General features: G+C 39.2%; 1 long non-coding RNA gene across 1 annotated transcript; it reads left to right on the top strand.

Annotated features, from left to right (window-relative positions):
- Positions 1-336: 336 nt before the first annotated feature.
- LOC122143159 lies at positions 337-1230 on the top strand. The gene is made up of 2 exons (XR_006158999.1): positions 337-445; positions 626-1230. It is a non-coding gene; the product is annotated as an uncharacterized LOC122143159 (long non-coding RNA).
- Positions 1231-11248: the final 10018 nt, after the last annotated feature.

The following is an 11248-nucleotide window of genomic DNA, read 5'->3' as shown; positions in this document are numbered from 1 at the left end:
CTGTGCTGTGTAAAATGTTTTGAATGCTACAGGTATCTCAGATCTTGTTGGCACTCATGAGCTGCATTGCACATATGGAAACCACCATGTCATATGATGTGAAACTTGGTAATGGCGGCAAAATTGTGCTTCGATATATGCAGATCTGCTTACCGTATGTATTACAATTTTCTTTTAAGTTCATTTGATCAGACTGTAAAATAAGCACACTCTTAAACTCATATATGACACAGAACTGATGTAACTGTGAATGTTAAACATTTTGTTCTTTTTGTCTCTGTAGGTTCTGTTGATAAGACTAAACTATAATTGGCATCTCTGTATCAAGAAGCATAATTTTATTGGCATTATAATAATCATCATTTACCGTGGCCTGCTGGAGCTGCACGACATTAGGGAATATCAGAACTTTGTCAAAGCACAGAAACAGACCGAATGGAAAGAGGTGATGTACATGCAAAGACACTCTGTATTATTTAGCACTTAAACACACAGTTATCTTTTTAGGCTTTAAATTAAGAGTGAATTATAACGTGTATAGACAACATATTGTTTGTTTCATTGTGAAATCAAACCATTTAAAGAATGGCTGTGTAACAATCAAATGTCTGTTTGTTCTGTACAGGCCCAGAATCCTCTTTTCAAAGGTGCCACAACTACAGTGTATAACCCTTTGCATGACAAAGACGCGAAAACGAAAAAAGGAACATTTTGAACAGATTTAAAGATTAATTTAATTTAAAGAGAAAGTCTGGGAGTTTGCTATTGTAATATCTTGTTTTTGCATTTTTTGTTGTACATCTTAAATTGTGCCAACGAGATTAAAAATGATATTCTAAAATAGCAATAAAAACATTTAAATACAGGATTAAATGGTTGTTGTAAATATTGTGATGTATTTTATGCATATTAATATATAGGATGAACACAAAGCCTTCTTTCTCCTAAAAAGGTTGATAAACTGAACAACTCTACCTAAGAGAATTGAAGAATGTCCTTTTATGAGAAAAAAAGTGTGTTTTTGTGAAATTTTAAGCAGCTGTATTGCTAACTAAAACTTCAGAGATGTGTTTTAGTGATAATACATAGCAGGTTTACAGCTTAAATTATTATTATTTTTAAACAGTGACTTCACATTATGTTTGAGGTATTAACTGAACAGCTTGATTCCAAAACCTGTAATTGTTTTTACTTTTGCTTCAGTAATAAAAGTGCCATTCAAAATTTCCCAAAATGTTTTGTTTTTTCATATTTTAATTGTAGTTCCATTGTAGGTCACATTCTGTTTTCCGTTTCTATTTCTGAATTACTCTGATTACGCCTAGAATTAAAAACTACAGTACCATGGTAAAATTAGTTCCACTTCCGGGACATCTGCAGTTTCCCGATAGGCTTTGCGGTATTTAAACAAGTGCGCGACGTCCTTGCGATTCATGCTGCTGTCATTCAAATAACGGCTTGAAGTGCGAGTGGAAATAACTAATTTTACCTTTATTTAACCATTAAATTAGAGATATACATAGAACGCAAAATCCACAGCACTGAAATAGTAATTATTGCTGTTCCTCTATATCTGACCGTTTAACCTTATAGCATGGTGGTGGCAGGCTAACAGGTTTGTTTGATTTGTTTACACGGATTGTGGGTTAACGCTGGCCTACAGGTAAGTTAGCTAGCTAACATGCTAGTTTATACTTAAATGTCAAAGTGTACAAGACGGCATAGTTAATGATATAATTTTAGTGCATTAACGTTTAATTCAGGTAAATTTCATCCACACCTCTTCTTTTCAAGCGTGTATTACATAATTGCGTATTTTGCCTTGAACGTTATATGTTTGTGTGTATGAATGTCATGTCACTAAATCTAAATCTAAGTCCAATATCCGAAATGCTTGTCATTTAACAAGCAGTTTGTTTTCCAGTCACAACAGTGATAATATGAAGTGCTTGCTGAGAACAGAAAGTACGATCCAGCCAGTTATCTTGTTATAAATGACACTGTAGTTCTTCACACTACGGCGAGCTGAAGGTAAAATCGTGTTCTATGTAGCTGTTTGCATGTGATATTGAGACAGTTTCCAACTAAGCTAAAGAGCCTAGGAGTTTTATTTTCTTATTTTAATTTTGTTTTTTTGCAGACACATGTGGATGATGGCTTTGAGTCCATATGGTCACTGTCTTCACGATATCTATCGATCGTATCATCGGGCTAATGGCCAGCGGCTGGGACGGTGGGACTCTGGACTGACCCTGCCCATCAGGAAGAAAGATAGTGGAGTTGGTGGACGCTGGCCGTCAAGGGGTTTGAATCGGCTCGAGGAGTCAGAGGAATGCAGAGCAACCCGTTTTATCTTGAAAAAATAGTGTTCCACATCCTACAGAAAGTCCACCAGCCTTGGAGCTCATGGCCCTGCTTGTCGATTAGGGCCAACTTGTAATATAGAAGACTAAACCTTCAGACTTAAAATGTACATTATGACCGATTACCGTTTCCCCAAGGTCATGACCAGTGTTATTTATATTCCATTATAGTTTTTATTATTTTGATTTAGCCTTTTTATATTTTCTTTTTTGTTTTTATTTAAATAGTTTTTTTCGGCAATTTTGTTCTGTTTTGGTAATATTTTTTGTTTTTAATATTACTATTTAGGTTTCATTATTTTCTTTTCTTTCAACTTTATTTCAATTTTCGTTTATTGTATTTATTTCAAGCTAATTTTAGTGTGTCAGCATGAACTTATTTGAGTTATTTGGCAAAATTTTAAGACAACACAACTTATTTTCTTTGTAATTTTCATCCAGTATTTATAGTTTATTTTATTTCAGCTTTTTTTTTTTTATTTAAAATGTTTCTAATATTTTAGTTGTAGTTAATGATAAAAAATGGCAAAGTGTACAAGACCCACATAGCTGATGATCATGAAATATACCATTAATTCAGTAACGTTAACCTAGAGTTGATAAATAGTCAATAAACCCTTGTATTGCCAAACTTGTATTACATAATGGTGTGTATTTTCCTTCTATATTCACTTTATTTTATTTGAATGTTTATTGGAATTTTTAGTTAATTGTGTTTATTCCGAGCCAATTGAAAAAAAATTCTAAAAACACATTTTCACACATTTTCTAATTTCAAGACTACATTTTATTTTTCTTTGAGGTTTTCATCCAATATTTACCTTTTTCAGCTTTAATGTAATTAACAAAAATGTTTCTAATATTTTAGTTTTAGTTAACAATAAAAACTATGGTCAAAAAAATTTTTTCAGCCTTGATCAAAAATTGTGGGTAGCTTGGCAACAGTTTAATTTCGTTTTAATGAAATAAAATGTGTCCATATTTCAAGTTGCTTTCTGTAAACTTAATTTTTTTTTTTTTTGGGTCAACAGACAGGTGACTTCGCGTTCTGGTCTTGAGTGCTTCACAGTGCTGGAGAACGATCTCATCCAATAGGAAGCAAGTGGTTCCACCTCTTCCGGGACAGGCTTCACTGTCAGCTGCAAGCACAGCTTTCAAACTCCTGCAGAACAGGGGTCCAGCTCGGCCTCTTGCACACCATCTAAAGTTCCTCTGTTCGTTGAAGAAGCAGTAGTAGAATATGAACATCTTGTGGTGGTTTTACTCATGACGATGTGAGTTTTCTGTCCTTTAAAATAGTCTAATAGGTGTGTTATGTATGCAGCATAACAACATCATTCATGTTATCACTGTCATGTGAGCTACAGCATCAGTTACAATGCAATTCACATTTCGCTACTGTGGGCTCATGGGATAGACTAAACTAAAGAATCTCAATAGAAGTGGTAGGCCATCCAAGTACTTTTTATCTACTTCCTTTCACCCTATTATATAGTAGAGAAGTATGCAAGTTCTGATAATACCCTAGACCTTTAAAACCAGGTAAATGATAATTTGTTGAACAACCAATCAGAAAAAAAAAAATACTTTCTGCCTGTCAATCAGATTTTGTCATTGTTTGGCAGTCAGTATATTATATTGACAATATATTATAATTTGCTACTTTTGTGTTTTACAACACTGAAGAATCTCTTTGGCCAATCACTTACAGTAGCTTTAGGTTTGGAATATAATTAATGTATATTGAAAATCTGACTGTATTTAACAACATTTATGAATGCCTTTGCATATAAAATGTTAATATTGATCTTATTTCACATACATAGGCTATCTTTAATTGTGTGTTTGTTTGTTGTTTTGCAGACCATCTATTCAGAGCACAACCTGCATTTTTCACTTCAGCTGAACGCCTGGTTAGTGTGCAAAATGCCTTAATGATGCTATGTTATTTTCTTTTCAATATTATCATCATTATATTTGTCTAATATGTCTTTCTTTTCCAGGTTTTGCGTTTTCTCCAAGCAGCAGTCCTTCTGTATTGTTCTTCCCACCTCTCCCCAACACCACCCCACCCAAACCCCCCCAACCCCCCCCCCCACCACCCAAAAAAAAAAAAAAAAAAAAAAAATTCATTATTTTCAATACAAAGTTGAAAAATACTACTGTTCTTTTAAAAGTTCAGTCCTTTTAATACTAGTTAATTCAATTTGTTTAATCTGCTATTGTTTTTTTCTTTGTTTTTTTATTAATATTAGATTCATAATTTGTTTTAAAAAAAAGTTTATTAGCTGTATTTGTAAGTCGTTATTTTTCTTGTCAATTAACTAACTTGTTTTTTTTCTTGAGAATACTTTGCAGGCTTCATCACTCCATCAATTAATTAATTAAAAAAATCAAAAAAAAAAATAAAAAATTAATTATAGTAATACAGAACTTTTTGACTGTAGCATTAAAATCGTTTTACAGTCATTTTTAATCTGAGATCTGTTCAAACTCATAATGAAGAAAAACAGTTGTTTTGCTAAACACTTATTTAAGAGACGATGTGAAATCATCTGCTTATTATTATTATTGTTATTATTATTGAAAAATTAAAAAAACAATCAGAACAGATGATCAAGATGTTAAACTTGGATCATTTAATCCCATTTAGCTACAAAAAAAGTTGAGTATTATGATTATAAAATTGCTAAAGGCTGTAATTTAACTAAATTAACTTATTCTTATGTGGAGTATGTTTGAAAATTAAGCACTTGTTGGTTTAGATACATGCAGCAGCATCTCTACAGAGAGAACATCACATTTACACAATTTCCGTGTCTGTATATGCTTGTGGAGTTGTGGAATTCCCAACTCTTTGACCAAGTTATTTCTTTCTAATTAATGGGTTCGTCAGATATGTAATGGATTATTTTATATCATGTTTTTGGTCTGTTTTCTCATATTTTGTCTTTTGATCTTTTGAAGGATGCCTCGGAAAGGTAGGAGATCCCGGGCTCAAAAAGTTCGTTGGACAAAGTTAGACCTGACAGGACAGACGAGCGTCAGTAAAGGTGTTGCTCAGGTTTCTGATGGACAGCAGTATGAAGATGGCGACAACACATCTAGAATTCGATCCGTGCAGGCGTCTCATTGCCAGAGTGATGCAAGGTATCATGTTTTCTCACGAAATCATCAGTGCACGTGTGTAGCTCTGACATTCCTTGCGTACCACAGTGAGGGAACTTTGTTCGAACAGCCTGATCTAGACAGAGTGCTAGAGGAAGGGGATGCTTTGTATGTCGGCATTAAAATGCAGCTTATTGCTGAAGGAAGATTCCGACAGGATCTTCTAAGCATGGCTGAAGTACCTGTGAGCATCACAACTTCTAACCACAACTACACTGTCCAAAAGTCAGAAGTGGTGATGGGATATCTGAGAGACAGAGGAACTCCTGAAATGGACGCATGGTGGATTCCTCTTGATGAAAGACTTCAGTGTCTCTCAACAGATGTCAGCCATGCACTGCTTATGGTTTCTCCAGAGTGCTTTGCTGTGTTCAGAGACAGATCTGGAAGATATGGATTTTTTGATTCACATTCCAGAACTGCTGAAGGTTTGCCACATCCTACTGGTGACGGAACGGCAGTAATGCTAACTTTCTCCAACCTTCATGACATGACCAACAGATTACTTCAGCTTTTTTGGAATCGTGGTCCTCAAGCTTGCTATGAATTCATGGCTGTTTCATTTGAAATGGAGCAACAGTCTGAGGAACCATGCTCATCATCAGCATGTGTGTCACCATCACAAGTAACTTCATCTCTGCCAAAAACACAAACAAATGCTGACGCCACAATACCTGAAAATCTTGTTCTTACAGATGACAAAAACAAAAGTGTCATAAAGGTTTTAAAAACAAACAAGCAGCGAAGAAGAAAAGAAGTGCGTAAAATTGCGAATAAAAAGCAAGAAGCAAGAATAGAGAAAACCGCTCCACATTTTGAAGTCCAGGGAAAAAAAAGAGAATACGAAAGAGAGAAATATGCCACCGATTTGCAGTTTCAGAAGAAGAAAATGGAGGGTACCAAAAAGAAGTATAATCAAGATCCTTTTGCCAGATTCAAAAAGCTAGAGTATATGGCCAAGAGGTACAAAACTGATGTTCTCTTCCAGAAAAAAAGGAAGGAAGGACACTGATACATGGTAAGAGAGGTACACATGGTGACCGATGCTCTTTTCTTTTTCAGAAGAAGATGAAGGACTACATGGTCAGGAAGTACAAGACCGATGATCTTTTCCAGAAGAAGAAGAAGGACTACATGGTCAGGAGGTACCACACCGAGATCTTTTCCAGAAGAAGAAGAAGGACTACTTGGTCAACAGGTACCACACTGATGCTCTTTTTCAGAAGAAAATGAAGGACTACATGGTGAGGAGGTACAAAGATGATCTTTTCCAGAAGAATTACCACACTGATGATCTTTTCCAGAAGAAGGAAGGACTACATGGTCAGGAGGTACCGCACTGATGATCTTCTCCAGAAGAAGAAGAAGGACTACTTGGTCAGGAGGTACCACACTGATGATCTTTTCCAGAAGAAAATGAAGGACTACATGGCCAGAAGATATGCAAGTGATTCAAAGTTTAGGTCACATCACATTCTACGTTGTACTCTCCAGAAGAAACAAAAGTGTCTCACCGATCCTGGATTCCAGATTCTTCACAAGTTGAGATGTGCATTAAGGATCAAGAGAAAATACAGGCCATACATTAGTTACAGCCAGGATACTCCAAATTCTGATGTGACAAACCAGCCTGTGTCCAACAGCATAATGCAAAAGGCCATATCTGCATTTCGGTGTCAAATTCTGCATGGTCCAACTTACATCTGCACAGTCTGTCACAGGGCGCTTTTTCCAAATCAAGTCAAGATCTGTAATAGAACACGATATGTCAAAAATGTTCATATTACAGCCTCTTGCTTAACCGGGAAATATGTTCATGCTTGTGACAGTGCCTGCTCAGTTTCTTGTGCAGTTCCAGAAGAGAGAAGACAGGAGTGGATCTGCCACACCTGTGACAATCATCTGAAAAGAGGATCCATGCCTTCTATTGCAGCGGCAAACAGACTTGAATTGCCTCCCATCCCTGCAGAACTGCTTGTACTAAATGTACTTGAACGACAGCTTATCGCCAAAATTGTTCCTTTTGCAAAAATAGTTGCATTGCCCAAAGGACAGCAAAGATCAGTGTATGGTGCTGTTGTGTGTGTGCCCTCTGAGGTGGAGAAAACAGTCAACTGTCTGCCAAGGCCTAACAGTGAGTCCCAGCTACTACAGGTGAAGCTGAAAAGACACATCAAGTTCAGAGGATACCAACACTTCCATACAGTGAATATGCACAATGTGCTAGCAGCGTTAGCAAAACTGAAAGCGATGCATTCAGAATACAGGGACATCTTGATTAGTGACGCTACCACATTTGAATTTCTCCCTGATGATGAGCTGGATGACACAGAGGAGAAACAGGAAGTTGTTGTCTCTGAACAGGATGACCAGAATGTCAGCACAGAAGAAAAGGATGAACTCAGGCCTGACCTCACTCTGGACACATGCATGCAGCCACTTGACATTGGACAGGACTTGCTGTCATACGGTGAGGGAATCTTCAGCATTGCACCTGCCCAAGGGAAAAAGCCAGTCGGATTTTTCAAGGTTCCCAAATTGGAAGCCATGGCCTTCCCCGTACAGTTTCCCACTGGACAGAACACAGTTGATGAGGCACGACAAGTTGCATTATCACCAAGCATGTATTTCAATGCTAGACTGTTCTGCGTGGATACTCGTTTTGCCAAAGACCAGAGTTATCTCTTCTTTGCACAGTTTGTCACTGAAACGCACATGGCTAGAAACAGCATGTCTATCCAGTTGCGAAAAGGCAAACCTGTTACAAAAGATGGACGTAGAATCTCCAACAAGCTTCTTCAGGATGATCTTGAGGTCGAAAGACTGGTCCACAGCCGTGACGCCACAAGGTTTATGCAACCCTTGAGAGGCACTCCATCTTACTGGGAGAAAACGTTGAGAGATCTACAGGCCATGATCAGGCAGTTAGGGAATCCTACCTTTTTTTGCACATTCAGTGCAGCCGAAATGCGATGGCCAGAAGTGATAACGGCGATCAAGGCTCAGCAAGGTGAAGAGGTTGTCTTTTCAGAGCTTGACTGGACGACGAAATGTGAAATCCTTCGAAGTAACCCCGTCACCGTCATGCGGATGTTTGAGAAACGAGTGGATGCGTTAATGACTCATCTGCTTTTGTCACCTGCTCAACCCATTGGCGAAGTCGAGGATTACTTTTATCGCGTCGAGTTTCAAGCCAGAGGAAGCCCACACATTCATCTGCTGGCCTGGGTAAAGGGGGCACCTGAATTCGAAAATCAGTCTGACCAAGTAGTGTGTGACTTTATTGACCGTTACATAACCTGCCAGTTGCCGGACCCTACCACCGATCCCGAGCTTCATAAAATTGTCACCGAAGTTCAACTTCACAGCAGGAAACACTCCAAATCTTGCAAGAAAGGAAATGTGTTGTGTAGATATGGGTTCCCTAAACTACCCATGTCAAGCACCACCATCACACGTCCACGACCACAACGTCCTGAGGAAGATCAAAACGAAGACCAAAACCACCCAAAGAGAAAGACGGCAAGACAGGATGCTGTTCGAAAAGCAATGAACGAAGCCAGGACTAAACTCAAGCCATTGTGGGATTTGCTACGATCCCCAGGCCTCCTTTAACAGCTTGTCAGACTTGCTGACCAAATGTAATCTGTCCATGGATGATTACTGTAAATACACCGAGGCACTTTCCACTTCAAACGTGATTTTGCTGAAGCGTGATCCAAAGGAGGCTTGGGTGAATGGATACAACCCAGATTTGCTGAGGGCATGGAACGCCAACATGGACATACAGTTCGTTCTTGACTCTTTCAGCTGCATCATGTATATGTTGTCCTACATTTCCAAGCCAGAACACGAAATGAATGATTTCCTGAAGACCGTGATCAAGGGTGTTCGTGAAACCAACGTGAACGAAGAGGATGAAATGAAGCAGATAATGCAGGCCTACTCCAAACACAGGCAAGTGAGTGCTCAGGAGTCTGTGGCACGAACATGCAGCTTACCAATGAAGAAGTGTTCACGAAGTGTTGTGTTCATACCGACGGATGATGATGCCCTGAAGATGAGTTTGCCCCGTAGTGTCCTACACAGCAAAGATCCTGATTCAGAGGATGTCTGGATGTCAGGTATGATAGACAAATACAGAGCAAGGCCTCAAACACCGGAGTTTGAAAAAATGTGCCTTGCAGACTTTGTGTCAAATTACCGTGTTGTGTATGGTCGGCAAACTAAAGGAAAGAATGTCCTCCCACTCCTCAACGATATGGGATTCATTCAGAAGAGAACTGTTGGTAAGGCTGCAATTATCAGGTATGCTCGGTTTTCGGAGGAGAAGCAACCAGAGAAGTTTTGCGGAACACTGGTAAAACTTTACGTGCCACATCGTTTCAACGACCAGCTGAAACCTCAACGGTATCCAACATATCAGGAGTTTTACAAAAATGCATTTGTGGAACTCCCGGCACACCCTGGTCTCCTAATGCCTGTCCTTGGCTTAGTTAAAGCACAACAGCAGAAGTTTGAAAAACACAGCAAAAAAGTGGACGAAGCATTCGAACAGCTGCAGCGGGAAGGACCATCTGAGAATGCTTGGTCTGCTTTTGCACCTGAAATCGACGTTGATCGCATGGAGTGCATTGCAGAACAACAAGATGTCGATCCAGAAGAAGACGAACAGGATGATGTTCCGGAATACCAGATTCTTCGTGAAGATGGAGACGGAGTCGTACCACAGATAGAGGCACCACAGATGACTAATGAATTTTTGAGGAAGATGTTGAGTCTAAATGAGACACAGGCAGCAATTTTTTACACTGTCCGTCAGTGGTGTCAGAAGCGTGTGTGGGGTCACAATCCGGAGCAGTTTTTTTTTTACTTTTTGTCAGGCGGTGCTGGCTGTGGGAAATCACACGTCATCAAGTGCATACACTCGGAAGCAACCAAGATTCTGCGACAACTGCCTCGACTCCGGGAAGAAGGGGATCTCTCCGTGCCCACAGTGCTGTTGTCTGCGTTTACTGGAACGGCAGCATTCAACATCTCTGGTAAAACGCTGCATTCCCTTTTAAAACTGCCAAGGAGTCTTAAGCCACCTTATCAGGGACTTGGGAACGCCCTAGATGAAGTGAGAGCAGGATTACGTGACGTGGAGATTCTTATCATCGACGAAATATCCATGGTTTCAAAGGACCTGTTTACTTACGTAAACTGGAGATTTCAGCAGATCAAAGGCAGCAAGAAACCTTTTGGAGGAATATCTTGCCTCGTCGTAGGGGATTATTATCAACTGCCACCGCTTGGTAAAGCCAAACCACTCTGCGTGTATGAAGAGGACGTGCTGGACTTCTGGAAGGACCACTTTCAAATCATCACCCTCACAGAGATCATGCGCCAGAAAGAAGACTTCGCTTTCGCTGAACTGCTGAACCGACTACGAGTGAAGCAGAAGACTGAAGCTCTCAGGGAAGATGATAGAGCTTTGTTATTCCAGGCTGTGAAGCAACCAGAAGACTGCCCGCGTGATGCTCTGCATATATTCGCCACTAACAAAGAAGTTAACAAGTACAATACCGAGACTGTACAGGCCCCTTTTCACTGACATCATAACAATTGATGCCGAAGATTACAGGAAGGACCCAAAAACAGGAAGGATGAAGAGACTAAACAAACCTGCCACTGGAAAAAAGGATGACTTGCTTGACACAATGCAAGTTGCAGTG

The sequence above is a fragment of the Cyprinus carpio genome, unplaced genomic scaffold (assembly GCF_018340385.1).
Source record: "Cyprinus carpio isolate SPL01 unplaced genomic scaffold, ASM1834038v1 S000000995, whole genome shotgun sequence".
Classification (NCBI taxonomy): domain Eukaryota; kingdom Metazoa; phylum Chordata; class Actinopteri; order Cypriniformes; family Cyprinidae; genus Cyprinus; species Cyprinus carpio.
Note: the sequence above shows the minus strand (reverse complement) of the source record. Positions and strands in the feature narration are given on the sequence as shown.